This window comes from Sebastes fasciatus, chromosome 12, assembly GCF_043250625.1.
Source record: "Sebastes fasciatus isolate fSebFas1 chromosome 12, fSebFas1.pri, whole genome shotgun sequence".
Classification (NCBI taxonomy): domain Eukaryota; kingdom Metazoa; phylum Chordata; class Actinopteri; order Perciformes; family Sebastidae; genus Sebastes; species Sebastes fasciatus.
In genome coordinates, this window is record NC_133806.1 from 1774402 (window position 1) to 1791487 (window position 17086).

General features: G+C 41.2%; 1 protein-coding gene across 9 annotated transcripts in view; it reads right to left on the bottom strand.

The window, feature by feature from the left end:
- adgrb1a (adhesion G protein-coupled receptor B1a) overlaps positions 1 to 17086 on the bottom strand; it is a 169891-nt gene that overhangs the window by 95140 nt on the left and 57665 nt on the right. The window lies entirely within an intron of this gene.

Below are 17086 nucleotides of genomic sequence, written 5' to 3' on the forward strand. Positions count from 1 at the left end.
TCATGTACATTTGTGCTAAAAACTTTATAATAACCATCATTTATAAATTGGTAAATTCAACAAACTTAGTTAATAGTTGTTTTACTGTTAACAAAAAAGTAAATTATGATAAATTATGTTTACTAATTATTAGTAATTTGTTATTTTATCATTAGCTTGTGCAGTATAAAATTATTGGTCCATAAATTCTATATTGTATCATAGCTGATAATTAACAATTACATTCTGATTACATTAGTAAACTATTTATTAACAGTTTATTGTTGCACACATTAATATACGATATTAAGTATTTGTAAGTGATAACCTTTAAGAAATTGTTTCTACCACTGACAAGTATTAACTATCTATCTAAATAATATTTATAGATGCTTTACAAAGTATTTATTAACCATTTAACAAGGTGTTATAATCATCAGTTGCAACTTTATAATAGCCATCCAAATATTTTATTTTTATAGACAATTTATAAACCAATTATTAACCATTAACAACCACTATCTGGTCCATCTATCTAATAATTAATATATATATTAATACTTATTATAATATACCATTCTTATGATTTACCATTTATAAATGATGGTTATTATAAAGTGTTACCAAATTTAGCACCAAACATCTCATTAATTAGCTCGTACAAACATTTGTTTTTCACAGTTGTTACAGATAAATTGAAGCCTCCCATTTGCGCTTCTATTGAAGCGTGGTATAGAGCAGCCGTTCCAATGAGAACCATCTTGTCCTGTGTTTCTGGGACTAGAGAGGGAGCCTGACGCAGCAGAGTAACCTTCAGCTGCTCTCCTGGATCAGTCTGGGTTTATTGTGAACAAATATGCTTTATGAATACAGAGGGAGATTAACTGCAGTTTGGAGCAAAGGACAGAAGCTCCTTCTGTCAAATGAAGGCTTTGGCAAGGCATGTGTGTGTGTGTGTGTGTGTGTGTGTGTGTGTGTGTGTGTGTGTGTGTGTGTGTGTGTGTGTGAGGGGGTGGAGTGGGGGGGCGGGTCCATTTACAGATAAGATTCATTCTTCTGCAGAAAAAAAAGAGCAAAATGACAAGACTATGAACTTTCTTTTTTTTTCTTTTTCTTTCCTGCCCAATAATCAGACTCAGGGAGGAGGGAGAAATGGGAGGAGAATAACGCAGTGTTGTCTTTCTCCCTCTGCAAGGGCATTACATTATGTTCTCAATAATTCAGAGAGGGTCTTTTGTCAGAACAGCGCTGGTGGCCTGGTGGCACCCCGAGTCCAAGTTACCTCAATAATCCTTAAACTCATCCTCCCTGCTTCACCTCACAAAACCCTGCTATACTTTGACCTTCAGCTTTCTCCAAAACACACACACACACACACACATTCCCCTTCAATTACTGTGTGTGTGTGTGTGTGTGTTGCACGGCTTTGCAGTTCACTGAGTGAATGCATGTACATTGTGCAATTGTGTGCGTGTGTGTGTGTGTGTAATGAACTTCCTGAAAGTCACCTTCACCTCCTATTTGGAGCGGTGGGATGAGTGTATGGGCATCTCCTGTTACATCTCCAGTTTCTGCAGCTTTGAAATCATCAATAGCTGCCACTCCCCCCCCCCCACCCCTTCCCACACACACACACACACACACACACACACACACACACACACACACACACACACACACTTCTCAATCAATAAATCTGCAGTTACCCTACATATAGGCTAAGACCTCTGTGTGTGTGTGTGTGTGTGTGTGTGCCGTGATGGGAGGAAAGGATGGGTGAAATATGATGTTGAAGTTGACAACTATTGTGGAAACAAGCAGGCAGCTGGGGAGGGAGCAGGAGAGGCCGAGGAAAATGTAATAAAGACAGAGACAAGAGCACTGGAGAAAATAATCATGAAAACATGAAATGCGGGGCAGAAATGGGCCGATTAGTCCACACCGAGCTGTATGGCTGAATGAAGGATAAGGCGAGTGCTGACACCCAGAGGACAGAAGCAGTCAACTGCATGGTGGAGATAACAGGCGGTGAAAGGAGAGAGCGGAGGGGGGGGGGGACCGAGGGAGATGAGGGGAGACAGGAACAGAAAGAGGGAAGAAATGTTCGGGCAGATAAGAGGAGGGGGAAATGAAAAGAGGGGAAAAAAACAGTAGGCTTATTCCAAACTGAACACAATGTGAGAATCTATCACAATGCGTCCTCATACTAGAGAGAATTATGTTTTATTATCTATTTATTTCTATTTGCAGCAGTAAGAGATCATTTCTTTGAGAAAAATAAATAATTAAAATGATGTATTAAAATACCTGTTAATGATTATACCTATCAATATATATTATATTAATAAAATACTCTTTTTATTGCATGTTAACTGTGTTTTCTGACAGGTCCAACGTGCTTCCTGTAGTTTCTACTGCTAGGTAAATAAATAAATATATAAATAAACCTCAACACAACTGCATCGATCAGTCTCTTCCCCGTAGAGCGGGAAGCTTAACCTGTGGGTGAACCCGCCACCGAGCACCCAGCACCCAGCACCCAATCAGCTCCCCTGCCGGCTCATTGGTGACATTCAGCGAGCGGTCACCAAACAAGTCATGCAACCATGCTGCTTCTGGATGTAACCTTTGTTTCACCTTCTGTTCATTAGACTTCATTTCATTAGTTAATTTCATACTGTTATTTTTCTTAAACCAGAAGTAATATTTTTTTAGATTGAAGCTTTCATATTCTTAATGCTAAATAAATTGGAAAAAAAGGAAACAGTCGGTGGTGTCCTGGTGGAAAATGGTGTAAGGTGCAAAGAATAAACTACAGTGTGTGTGTGTTCATGGTAAAGACGGAACACGTCAGTTTTTGGACAACAATGGAGCTCTATGGCACAGAGGAAGACGATATATCAGGCTTTAAATAGACGCAATACTTCACTATCACCACACTTAACTTTAAAGGAAGAATGTTTGTGGTTTATTATAACTTGTGTCTTATTTTTATTAACCATTATTTAATGCCTATGGCAGTGAATCCCAAACTGTGGTACAAATACCACTGGTGGTAAGCAAACTCAAACCTGGTGGTATGCAAGAGCCTATCTGAAACACCGAACAACTGCACTCCAACTGGCCCGAGTCCTTAAAGCTTCAGTAGGCAGAATGTTCTACATTGGGCATTGGGCTAAAAAATTCTATAATAACCTTTCAGCATATTGTAGTTCAAGTGTTCTGAGAGAAAACATACTAAATCATTCACCAGCATCTTCTTAAAGAAATCCTAAAAATTAAAAGGAATTACAATTCAAGTGTTTTTAATTCAGCAACAAATTGGTCGAAACATAAACAGGAATTAAAATTCCAGTATATAATGGATATAGTATGCAAACATAAAATTGAAATGAATAGATCGGCCCCGTTGTCATCGATACCTGATCCAGCTATTTGAGTCAGTATCTGCCCGATATCCGATCCGGTATGGTGCATACCTCAAAATAAGTATGTACAAATATGTGCATTATATTTCAATATAAAAACAATTAATATTGAAAAATAGAAATATGTAACATATGCACTATAATACATGACAACAGTGTAAATAATAACAATAATAGCAATGCTGAAAAATGGGATCTATGATTAAAATGTAAGAACAGAATAGAACAGTTTGACTTCTTTTACTCGGTGAAATAAACTCGTTGAGAACAACGTTATCATTACTAATAGGAACGATTTATTTGCAGAATTATGAATAGAAGACCTTCAATAAAATACTGTGTCTTTGACCCACAGCCCTTGTTACACGTCTCCTCTTTCTGCTGTCTGACAAGAAGTGGAAATGCCTCAGACAACACGCAGAACGATGGCACGTTCTCACCCTGTTTCCTCTCGTCAGTGAAAGAGAGTTGTGAAACAGCTTCTAGAGCATCATGGGACGCTGAATCCCTTCATTGAAAGCTGCAGTTCTTTTAGGCGGGTTAACCGTTCCTTCAGGCAGGATGAGGCAGCTTTCTTTGCAGGTTTTACACAACGTCCTCCCACCACACTGGAAACATTTCTCTGGTCAGACATATTCAAATAATATCAAAACAAACAGTGACGAGCTGAAATCAGGGATGGGAACATCGGCTGCATATCAACACATATAAGCCCTTCGGAATACGCAAACAAGTACTGGCTTCATCAACCTGTAGAACTAATGGCTTTGGGGGCTTGTCCGTTACCTAAATGATCCGTAAAGGCTCCACTCAGACACGGCTGGACTTTAACGGGCAAGAGCCACGATGCTTGCACAATATTTGGCAGCTGGTACACAGAAGGAGCGCTGGAAAGCAAAGACATAAAGGGAGTAGAGTGTCTCAGTTGTACAGGCTGTATCAGTGATGGATGGACCCCATCAACTCACTACTGCATCACTTCACCAATGTCATGTCATGGACGTAGAATTCTGCTGCATATATTACAAAATTCAACAAAACATTAGGGCGTGATATGTTTTTTTCCAAGCTTTATGTAAAGCTTGACAAAATCACATAAAGGTGGTACATCCATGCTCAGATTCTCGGTGGATCCACATCCAGGATGACGACATTTGCCAAGATCTGCTTAAGAAGGCTACTGATGTACACCTTGGATAGCCGAAATTTATTTAAGAAGCTATGCAAATATTTGCAGTAGGGATGTCACAATACCGATACAAAGTCGATGCCAAATTTCTAAAATCATGACGGTACTTTTTTTCCCCTACAGTACCGTAGATACCATCAGGGCCTGAGAATAACAGCTTCCCATCATCCTGGGGGCGATAGGACATTTCCCTGATAATGCTAACACTGTCAACAACAAATCTATGTTGAAATGGGCAGGAGAGCTGTTAGCGGAGGAGCTAACAGATAACATACGGAGGTTGCATTGAGATACATTATGGTGTGTTCAATCTCTATTCAGAAAAAATAAGTAGGGCTGTCAAACAATTAAAACATTTAATCATGATTTAATTATCTAATCAAAGTATTTAATACACTACATACACTAAATACACTACTATCAACATGGGAGTGGGCAAACGTGCTGCTTTATGCAAATGTATGTATATATTTATTATTGTAAATCAATAAACAACACAGAACAATGACAGATATTGTCCAGAAACCCTCACAGGTACTGCATTTAGCATAAAACAATATGCTCCAATCATAACATGTCAAACTGCAGCCCAACAGGCAACAACAGCTGTCAGTGTGTCAGTGTGCTGACTTGACTATGACTTGCCCCAAACTGCATGTGATGATCATAAAGTGGGCATGTCTGTAAAGGGGAGACTCGTGGGTACCCATAGAACCCATTTACATTCACATATCTGGAGGTCAGAGGTCAAGGGACCCCTTGGTAAAGCCAGTTTTTCCTTGACAAAATTTAGCGTATGTTCGGAGCGTTATTTCTGACTAGCTACTACAGCATGGTTGATACCAATGGTGACTTCTTGTTTTTTTCTAGTTTCATATGATGCCAGTTTCTTCATTCTAGCTTTAAAACTGACAACTACAATCTAAAAATTGAAAGTTGCGTTAATGCGTTAAAGAAATTAGTGGCGTTAAAACAGATTGGCATTAATACGTTATTATCACATTAACTTTGACAGCCCGAAAATGAGTATTGGGCAAAGATGAATTATAACGTTATCATGATGTGTTCAAATGTAATCTTGTGAAATGTAGTTAGTGGCGAGATACTTGAGGCCGATCATCAGGGATCAATAATACATTCACAAAGAAACAGTATGCAAACGGTAATAAAGGATGTTGAATACATGCATTTATTGTTTTGCTTTTGTTGGTATGTGGTATCGGATTGGGTTTAGAGAATCATGGAATTTCACTGGTACCGGTATTGACTACAACATTTCTGGTATTGTGACATCCCTATGTGACGCCATTCAATTCAAAGTTGAGTGGTGTTGAAAGTGTTGCCTAATGCCAGGATCAGACTACACGATATCAGCCCGATTATAGCCTTGCACGGCCGTCGTAGGGGATAGGGAACGATAAATGAGTGTCGTGTGCGAAAATCAATCCTCTTATCTCGTTTAGTGTGTCATAGTACACGACAACCGACGCCACGTCTGAGACGCCCCACGGCAACCCGAGGAAAAGTCTAGCCTCGTCTTGATATGCCTAGTGTGACGTCTCCAACGACGTGTTCCTTTGCGTTGACCAATCAGGTGCTCTCTCCAGCGCGCAGTCGCAGTCAGGTGACTTGGTAATAAACAAACATGGAGAAAAAGAGGAGGAGTTTGCTGCCGTCAGGTGGTACAACCAAACTGACGAAAAATTCATTGAGTTGTGGCGACTATAGCCCCCTACTGCCTGTTTGACGTTTCGTCGATGGAGTACCATGACGGAGTCAAAAAAGACAAATGTTGACGAGAAATAGCGGAAACACTTTATCGACCAGGTGAGTAGATATTCTATGATATGCTAGCTATGCCGGCATATCCCCGGTCCTAATTGCGGGAATATGCTAAATCATCATTACCCAAGCATTGACAGTTGCTTCAACTGCCTCCCCGATGACGTCTGAACTCGTACATGATCGTGGAATACACCGTGCCGTGATTGGTCGTGGTCATACGTGTAGTCTCGCCAGTCACCAGACCGAGACACTGCAAGAGTTTATGGCGCTGTGATCGTTAGATCTGACATGGTGACCATCGTCAAAGACAAAAATATCATGTAGTTGTGTCACGAGCTCCAGCCTAGTTAGATTACTGTTGTGATTTTTTTACAGAAATGTTACTCAGACACCGGCTCAACTATGAGTCCAACAAACTGCGAGCACACTTCACTGAAGTGTGTGTCAGGAAGGAGCGTTATTAAAAACCAAATATCAGTCAGATTCCTGTAGTGAAAATAAGTAACGCTCCCTATTGTGATCCACTCCCAAACCAATGGGACTATTAATCCCACACACTCCAGCAGATTGTTGAATCAGCGTAACTCTGTGTCATCTCTTTAACCCTATCAGCCGAGGAGACACAAACCATTACACCCCTCACCTTCCACAGCGGCGCCGTCTCTGAAACGCTCGGCCCAAACCCATTGTCTATAAATACATATCATGGGGCCGCTCTTTGGTTTCAGGTGCAGGTCAGCCAACCAGACATTTCAATTCCGAAGATGAATGCCCCATTTCAGAGGGAACGATAAGAAAAGGCTCAAAAGGTCTTTCACCACGGGGATCAGATGCTTTTCTTTCTTTTTCTCCAGCCTGACTGACAGCTCGCAGAAATAAGGCGTTTTACTGGTTTTGTCCCTCTCAGCACACATCCATCTTTGGCGGAGACGACTGCTGATAAAGCGTCCGTGCTCAGACTGCAATCGGGCGTGCGGCCGCTCAACTCCACGTGCTTTTTGCTCGTCATGCAACTCAACTGCAATTATTTTTGGAAGTCTCTGCCAGTCGGGCTGTGAAGTTTTTGGTGTGTCTGTTAATTTCCACAGTAGTTAAAGATCCGCTGAGAAGTACTTTGTCTGCAGCTGGATGTTGTTTACTCCCAGCAACCCCCGATGCACTGGGCATCAGGCTAAAGTGTTCCTATGGGAACTGCCAGAGCCTCCGTGTCTATTTCCTCCATGGACTTGAGTGGATTCCCCACCCCCTCAACCTTCCCCCACATGGCTATTAAGACTGAAAATCGCCCCCGCTGTGCTCTGGTGTGTCCTTAACTCTCTCCAGCTTTTTCATTCACTCCGCAGATGATGAATGCGTCATTGTTTTTCTTCTCAGTGTTTCTCCAAGTTACTTTGGGAGCGCATTTAACTGCTCCATTTAAAACCCATACGGCATGCTACGGTATATGAAATATATTCAGAGGCGTCCGGGGATCGCTAACCTGTAAGCCTCCGATCCACTGGCACACGTACAAACAGATGCAAGCGCACACACACACACGGACGCACACACAGATCTCTGAGCAATGCGGTTTACTCTTCCCACGCTTTCTAACACTCTCATACATCAGAAGCCCTTGTCTCCCCACACAGTGTGGGATGTGACTGCATTGTGACTCAGAGACAGAGGCACAGACTGAGAGCAACAGAGAGGGAGAGATGGATGAGGAGGTGGCAGGGGGGCTGCTGGGGGTTCATCCTGGTGGGCTATGAAGGAAGAGCCCCGCAGGTCACTGTGGGTGATGTTCATGCAGCTGTACGTTCTCAGCTCACACCTCCACTTTGGTGGGCACATCTATGAACTAGCCTCTTGACAAAATTATACTTTTAGGTAGTTCCACCTGTTCTTTACACACTCCAGTGTATTTCAGTATTTCATGATTTGGTCTAGACCTCTAAGTTCCAAAGAATCTTTTTTTTCCATCAGGTTTGCTTTTATGAGTGTTCCAAGTCGGACTCACCTTAAGGCTGGCCGAAAATGTGAGAGAGCCCACACACACATAACGACATGCGATGTTAAATTTAACAGTTTTGTTCCTATAGTGTGTAGAGAGCAACGATTTGGCCAAAACAGCCTAAACACCCGAAGAACACTAACAGATTCATTCATGAATGAACAAAAAGAGTCCGTTTAGTGTGAACAAACATGGTGGACGACGGGCAGGAAGAATTACTGATGTTAGTTTTTGTTCTAAACATTCATGAAGGATGGATGGATGAAGTCATGGGGACACGTTAAATAAACAGCCGGTTGTTGCCACAAATCAACAAGTTGGTCGTCCATTTCTGAGCTCCATCTCTGCTACTTTATGCTTCGCGTTTTTGCATTAGCTCATGCTTTAGCCGCGGCCGCCATGACGGCAGTGGTTGTCCTTCCGTTTCAGTCAGCTATCGTTCTTTCCTACGTGACTGCGTCATCGGCTGTCCTCAGGGTTCCCCACACACAACAGGAGATCCCATCGTAAACATTTAATATTTGAGATTTGAAATCGGTGCGGCCAGGATGGACTTCTGAGCCGACGGGAAGATGTAAAAAACACTTTTAACATACCTCACACTACAGGAACATCTGGAAAGGTAATCTTTACAACCATCAAAAAATCAGGGCTTTATACTGACGTTCATTGGGAGGGGGTTGTTCATTTCAACTTGATGAATGTCACCTGCTCATGACTACTGTAGGAGCTTGAGATTTGATCATTAGCATAGTTGACCCCTAAACTGTTACAAAAGTGTCATAATAAAAACTAGAAATAGTCACAAAATGTAATGTATTGATTCATGTACATAGACACAAATTTCCCATTTTTTGTGTGACGGTCAGCACAAAATCCATTTGAATGTAATCCATATAACCTGGAAGTATAAAGAGCAGCATATAGGTAGGAGGTTGGGGTGGATGGGTGGGTAAAAAAAAACACAAGTTACAGCACTTCTGGAGTTATTGTAACCCAAACAGCTATCTTTTCCTAAACCTAACTAAGTGCTTTTATTTTGAAAAGACTGGAGTGGAAATTAAACACGTGCGTCACGTGTTGCTGGACATTCGTAGGACAAAGCACAAAAAATAAGTTGTTGAAAGTCGTGATGAGCGTCACGAGAAAAAAAAAAAAAAAGGAAAATTCCCTGATTGTCTTCGTGCACAAATCAAACAGATTCAATTTCGTGACTATTTCTCAAACTGAAGTGTTGTGTGTAATCAAGTCCTGCAGACAAAAACAGAAGTAGATTTGGCAGTATCAGTAGTGGTAGTACAGTGGGAGACCCAAAGAAATGATGACTAGTATTAATGCCATGAGAGAAATAAAGAAAGGATGGTTCGACAGTTTTAAATCTTGCAAAAGAAAAAAGGTCCATGACTTACTTACTGGACAGTGACTTGAATAAAGACCTCGAGACAGCTGTTGGAATGTAAGTTCCCTATTATATTATCATGTTGTTTTTTTTGGCTGATTTTGGTAACAAGGCAAAATGAAGGTATTACAACTCGTATGTCAAGCAATTGTTTGTTTTTTTCTCCCCAAGTGGAGAAATGCAGACTATTTCTACATGACTCATATCCAGGTGGCAATCTCCAGGGTCTGAAAAGTGAAGCCAACGCTGAAGTGCCTTTAACTTGCATTTTTCTCTAACAGCCAGCAGGGGGCGACTCCTCTGGTTGCAAAAAAGAAGTCTGATTGTATAGAAGTCAATGAGGAAATGAGCCTACTTCTCACTTGATTTATTACCTCAGTAAACATTGTAAACATGAGTTTATGGTCTCAGCGTTTGGTCGTACTTAGCTCCACCCTCTCGAGTCACTTCTGGTCGCAAAAAAATAAGATGACGACGGCCAAAATGCCGAACTCAAGGCTTCAAAACCATAGTCCATAAACCAAGGGGTGACGTCACGGCAACTACGTCCACTTCTTATATACAGTCTATGCTCATACCACAACTCTGAACCACTTTGTTAATACGTAAGAAAAAAATGGTGGATACGACAAAGTTATCTTATATCAACGACCAATGAATTTGTCTTTAAGACTTGTGCATGTGCTGTATGGGGCCCATTGACGTATTTGTTGTTGTTTCAACATGACAAAGCCTCCATGCACAAAGCCAGCTCCATGAAGTCAATTCAATTCTATAGATCGGTACGGTTCTTTGTGAAACAACATGACTGGTCTGCAAACAGCCAACCCCTTTGGGATGAACAGGAAATCTGACTGTGAGCGAGACCTTACTAACGCTACTGTGGCTGAATGGGAATAAATCCCTGCAGCTAGGTTCCAACATCTGGTGGGAAGCCTGACGGCAGAAGAGTGGAGGCTGTTGTTGCAGCACATTAATGCTCATGGTATTAGATGTTAAGCTATCATAAATGGCTATAATGGTCACCTGATGCCAGAAATACTGATCAGAGGCGGAAAATAGTCCATAACAAAATGCACTATTCCCTCCCGTTTGAGTAACGTTTTTTTTTTTTAAAAGAAGTACAGAGCTAAAGCTGTTTTAGGAAATGACTGAACCTTTAATGAAATAAAACCTGTTCTGAAAGATTTACATCTTCATTACGTGAGAATGGGCTTAAAGCTGTTTTTTGTTTTTTTTTACATTTTCACCAGCGTACAATAAAAATAGCAAAAAAAAAACAGCCCACTCTACCCCAAAGTGGCAACAAAAAGCTCGAAACACATCTACATTTATGTGAATGTTTAGTTATAATTGGAGGCTGGTGTGTGAAAAATTTGGCTAGACTTCACACCTCCGAATCTGAAACCAATGCAACGCTTTGTATCCTCTGCATGTGGAACATTCCCTTTTCATTCGCGAGGAATTTAATATCTGCAACAAGTCTCCTGCCAGATTGTACCACAGCCGAACCTGCGATGGCACCGAACATAAGCCTTTAAAATGTATGAAATGAGTGGGGGTATTAGGAGGAATCTTTCAGAGACACACTGGCTTCTTAATGCTGATTGGCCTGTCTTGTGTCTGGAGTCATTATGGCTCTATGTAAAAGCACCGAGATGAACCCCTCTGTCTGTGTGTTGCAGTGTCATTAACTATTATTCTGCTAACAGCAGCAGCGGCAGCCAGGCCTTCGCCAGGTTATTAAAGAGCATTTAAAACAGATGAAATGCTATGCTGTCTTCTGGTACTCGAGGCTCTAGTGCCACATAGGGACCCACCACAGCAGATAGAAATTAATTTATACTTTTAGTAGGCGACAAAAGGGCTTCTACATTTAGGTTTTCATTTTGTTAGAGGCAAACAGTGCTCTGCAACAATAACAATGCTGTATGAAGAGTGATGATTCAAAAACAAAAATTCAATGTAATAGCTCAGAAGACTGAGCACATCTGAGATGGCCTTTCGAGTGTTTGGATTCAATTTCAGTTTTTTCAGATGGAGCATTATCTTTTCCAGTGGCTGAAATAAAACACGACACAATAGAAAATGAAAAGCAAGCACAGAGTCCTCTCTTTGTGGCAGGAAATCAACACTTTAGATTTTGGCATCAGACAATGCAAGTCAACAGCTGCAGTGACAGACACTTATAGGACGGACGCCTAGAAGTCACAATGAAAAGCCCACGAAGGAAATCCCAAGCACCAAAATATCATCTCCTCTCTGACGGGAAATGTTGAAAGTGAGTCCTTAAATATAAACATGCTTTAAGCAATAAGTTCATGGGTCGTATGTAGAGAACGCACAGCAGTATAAAGCTCTGTTAAGACGATCAGGACTAAAGGCTCAAGTCTGTGTGACTATTAGTATTTAGGGTAACACTTTATAATAACTATCATTTATAAATGGTAAATTGATAGTTAATTAAACTAGTTATTTTTACTGCTAACAAATAATGAAATTATAATAAATAATGTTTAATAATCATTACTAATCCGGCTTGGGACCCTTCTGTGTGGAGTTTGCATGTTCTCCCCGTGTTAGCGTGGGTTTTCTCCGGGTACTCCGGTTTCCTCCCACAGTCCAAAGACATGCAGGTTAGGTTAATTGTGGACTCTAAAATTGCCCGTAGGTGTGAATGTGAGCGTGAATGGTTGTCTGTCTCTATGTGTCAGCCCTGCGATGGACTGGCGACCTGTCCAGGGTGTACCCTGCCTTCGCCCAATGTCGGCTGGGATCGGCTCCAGCCCCCCCGCGACCCCTAACGGGATAAGCGGTTGCAGATGGATGGATGGATGAATCATTACTAATGTAATAAATAATTAGTTTATCAATAAAGAAACGATAATTACATTCTGATTATATTAGTAAACTATTATCAGTTTGTTGTTGCACATATTATAACATTTTATATGATGCATTATGTATTTGTTAAGGATCTTTATAATAGCCTTCCAAATAATGTTTATAGATGTTTTAAAAAACAATTATTAACCATTAAAGGGACTGTTTGTAAGAATCCGAAATGTCTTGTAAACAGCGACACCTGTGGCCGTTAAGTCAACTAAAGTCAGCGTCCTGTTGCTGGCGCTTGTGCTCGCTCTACATAGACATGAAGGAGCATCGCTCAACACAGTGAGGAGACACACGTCAGCTAAAAGTACAATATCACTCTATATTTCAGCTGCTTGGCAGTAATGTTAGCTGACCAGACGAAGGTCTCTCCATGAATCACTGCTGATCCTAGTGTTGGCTTTTCCTGCCTCAGCCCCCCCGACCTCTCCCCCTGGAGACCAGGGTCACGGTCTCCCCTGTGTCTTCTTGCTGCGGTCGGGGGGCTGGAGCAGGACACTGTCTGTGTTGAATCTTTATTATTTCAGTTTATGTTGTGCTTAAATGTTTCATATGGTTTAATAAATTTGTGTTTAGAGGTCCATTATTTATTTATTTTGATATCATTCCCAGTGGTGTTCCTTATGTGTTCAAATCAGAACATTCAAATGTTGTTTGAAGTACGTACGTTTTAGTGACAAAATGCTATTTCCCAAACCCTTCTAAAAACTTTTACCCAAGTGACCTGATGTAGGTTTCTGCATGATGACATTCTACACACACATATACTGTATATATATATATACACATATATTATCCATTCAGTGTGTATTATCAACAGTAACCGAAAGTCACACAAAACGTAAACAAACTAACCAATGGATGCAGCGGTAGACCAGCAACCTGCATGTTCTGTTCTGTGAGTTAAAAACTTTTTTTTATGAAATCTGTTGGCTTTGAAGAGAGTGATATAACGGCTTCAGTTCCCCATCAGAAAGTGCTGTCTGATGTTGAGGTAAATGGGTAAAAGTATTCCAAATAAAGCCTGGCAAAAAATATGTTTTTCTGCGCTTCCCGTCCACAGCAGCTTCACCTCGCCGTCTGAGCCCTTTTTCCTTACGGGGAACTGAAGCTGTTATATTGCTCTTTTCAACTCCTTTGACAAAAACAGTCATTTTAACCTCGCAGAACGCGGGAGTATACATACAAAATCAGAACTAATCCTTTCAGTTATTTCCAAACCGTGCATTGCTAATGTTGACTCAGCTAGTGCTAGTGTTCACATTATTCACAACTAGGGATGCACCGATACCGAGTACAAGTACTTACATTTGGGTACTCTGCTGGCTCGGCCCACGTAAAAAAGACGCCAGGGGTCTGCAGCAATGTCGGCAACCCACCCGACCCGTCTTGAAACACGGACCAAGGAGTCTAGCGCATGCGCGAGTCAGAGGGTGCAAGCAAAACCCTGTGGCGCAATGAAAGTGAGGGCCGGCACGCGCCGGCAGAGGTGGGATCCCGGCCCCGCGGGGTCGGTTGCACTGCCGGCCCGTCTCGCCCGCACCGTCGGGGAGGTGGAGCGTGAGTGAGTGCGATAGGACCCAAAAGATGGTGACGAGAGGTTAAGGTCACGCTGCTCTCTGCTGTTCTGGAGTTCCCCACCTGCATGTGACTGCTTTAAACTGAGCCTGTTGTATTTAGTGTCTAATGTTATGTTCTGTTACTGACTGTCTGTTCCTGTAATTCTATTTCTCAGCGTAACTGTTAACAGGGTGTTTCTGTAAAAAGCAGCACCAGCAACCGTGCACTGTATAAATGAAGAAGGGTGAGTGAAAGTGAAATAAATACATATAAAATGAAGCCTGATTCTATACAACAACGATGCAAGGATTATCTTTCAACTCAAATTGAGAGTTGGAATTCAAACACACATGATAAGATACAGCCGTAGTAATGTCATTATTTTACGTGAGATGTGAATTTATGCTCTCCTCAAACTAGAACAATTTGACTTTGAGTGGTTTGAGTGGAGCCTTAAAATGCGTCATGTCTTCAGCTCATAATTCAGCCTCCCTTTATTGACCTCCTCCTCCGAGCTCAACTGAGCCCGGATGATGGATTTTGGCTGATGTCGGCAACCGCAGAGTCCAAGGATAGTTTTTAACCTTCAACAATCAAACTATCAAAGCATTAAAACCAAATTTATCTCCTAAATTGAAAGCAGAATCATTAGCACAACACGGCAGCGCTAACAGCACAGAGAGAGATAATTCATCAGTGAACTTTGAGCCGCGCTATGCTCGGAGAAGAGAGGAGAGAGGAGCTCAAATCTGGAGGGGGAGAGACAATTTGATTTAGCTGAAACAGACTGGAGAGATTTACCATCAGTGGAGCCTCTGGGCGTCGGAGCTGCAATCATAGAATGTGTTCTTTGGAATAGCCGAAAATAATTAATTGTAATTTTCATTTGAGATTAGATTGCGCAATGTAATCTTTAGCGGATATGAAAGCAATGCAAAGATAAGAAGTCTATCAAGTGCATATAAATGAGAAACTGTGAAAAGGCACAAGCTAATCATGCTGCGATGCTTTGATGAGAAATAAATGAGAGTAAATAAATCAATCTAAACTAAGAATAAGAAAAGAGGAGCAGCTCCTGGAAGTTGATTATAAACTCATTGCATTACACGGAGAGAGTTGAGATGCAGGCATAACGTTTATTACGCTGATTATGTTCTGCTGTTATTTGTAATTCAGTTGGACTGGTATGACAGAGGCAAGGCTTGGTTTGATGCTAAAATAATAATTATTGGAGTGTCTCCCTGCTTCTCCTGTCTATATTTCTACAGTCAGTATAGATCTTTGCAGAAGAAACTGAACAACACAAGAGGATTGACACCCCTCCAATCTTTATAAACTTTATTTGTTGTGTGATTGGCAACTTTATCAAACTCTAAGGAGGAGGCCTCCGATCCACTGTTCAGGAAACTGAACATTCTTTCAGTTTACGACACAAATATTCATCAGATATGTGCGTTTATATATAAATATATGTTCTTGCCTTCTTCTCTACCATCATCGTTTAGCAACTTCTTTAAATCTTATTCTCAAATTCATTCCCAGGTTAATCATCTTCACCTGCCTTTTTACAAAACAGAACATGGCCTGTACTGCCTCAGATATCAGATATCGTGGTGTGCAAATATGGAACACCAAAATACACGTTATTAAGAGCTCGTTATCCTGAGAACATTTTAAAAGGAAATTATCATCACATTTAATTCATGATATCTAATTATCTTTTGATATGTTAAGATATATTTTCGTTTTCTCTGTACTGTTTTTTGTATTTCATTGTTTTTATTGGATTGTTTTACACTGTTTGGTGTGCTTCTTGTTGTTGTTTAACTTTTGTGTAGTTTGTGTTGGAATCTGAGTCTGAACAGCGTAGCCACACGAGAGCGTGCATGGGACACCGACCCGCAATGATTTATGCGTGAAAGAAGTTACAAACAGGACCTTTAAAGAAGTTGAACATTAAATTTCATTTTTGCAACTGTTTCATTTTTTGCAAAGACCTTCTCTCTCGTCCTTTTCGTCCTTCTTGTCATAAGCTTTGTCTCTTTTGTAACAGACAGACCAAAGTCGCTTATATAATAAGACTTACTCTATAATAACCTCATACTAGGACTATAGACTTTGGTAGCCTACAGTTAGTTTGACTTTCCTCTGACCGGTAGCTCTGACTGTCTCTGTTAGATTCTATCTGCCTTTCACATCATCATCATCATCATCATCATCATCATCATCATCATCATCATCATCATGACTGAGCTCTGGTCTCAGGTGTTTGGAGAAAACCAGGTCCCCAGATGTGCTGCAGCTGCTGCTGCTGCTTCATATTGACTCACACATCATGTGGCTGGTTTCATCTTCTCTGATAATTTGATCAAGTACTTATTGGGGTTGTGTTTCCCTTGACATAAATAAAGACATTGCCAACGTAAAGTGACGCAGAAAAACTCCCCCCCAACACCGTCACCAGTGTTGTGAGTCATTACAGTGATCATTGGTTGGTTGTCGGTCTGAGTCGTTCAGTCTGAACACACATTAAAAGGTAACCCTCAAGAGAAGCATCAGTTTACAAGGACTGACACTGCAAACTGACGTCTGCTGATGTTTCTTTAAAGAAATGTCATTAAAGCCCACTTTGGCTGTGAAATAAGTCCCTCATAGAGATCTCACCGTCTGTGGTCGGACGATTATCTAGAAAATTTCCCCCAAAAAACAACCAGCTGTCACTCCTCCATCCATCCATCCATCCATCTTCAACCAGTTCTCACTTCTAACTTGTCAAATACCACCATTTGGTCAGCGCCCCTCGGCATCAGAAACCGACGCAAGGAGGCGCCCTTTAGCAACAGTATGTGATGAACCGGGCT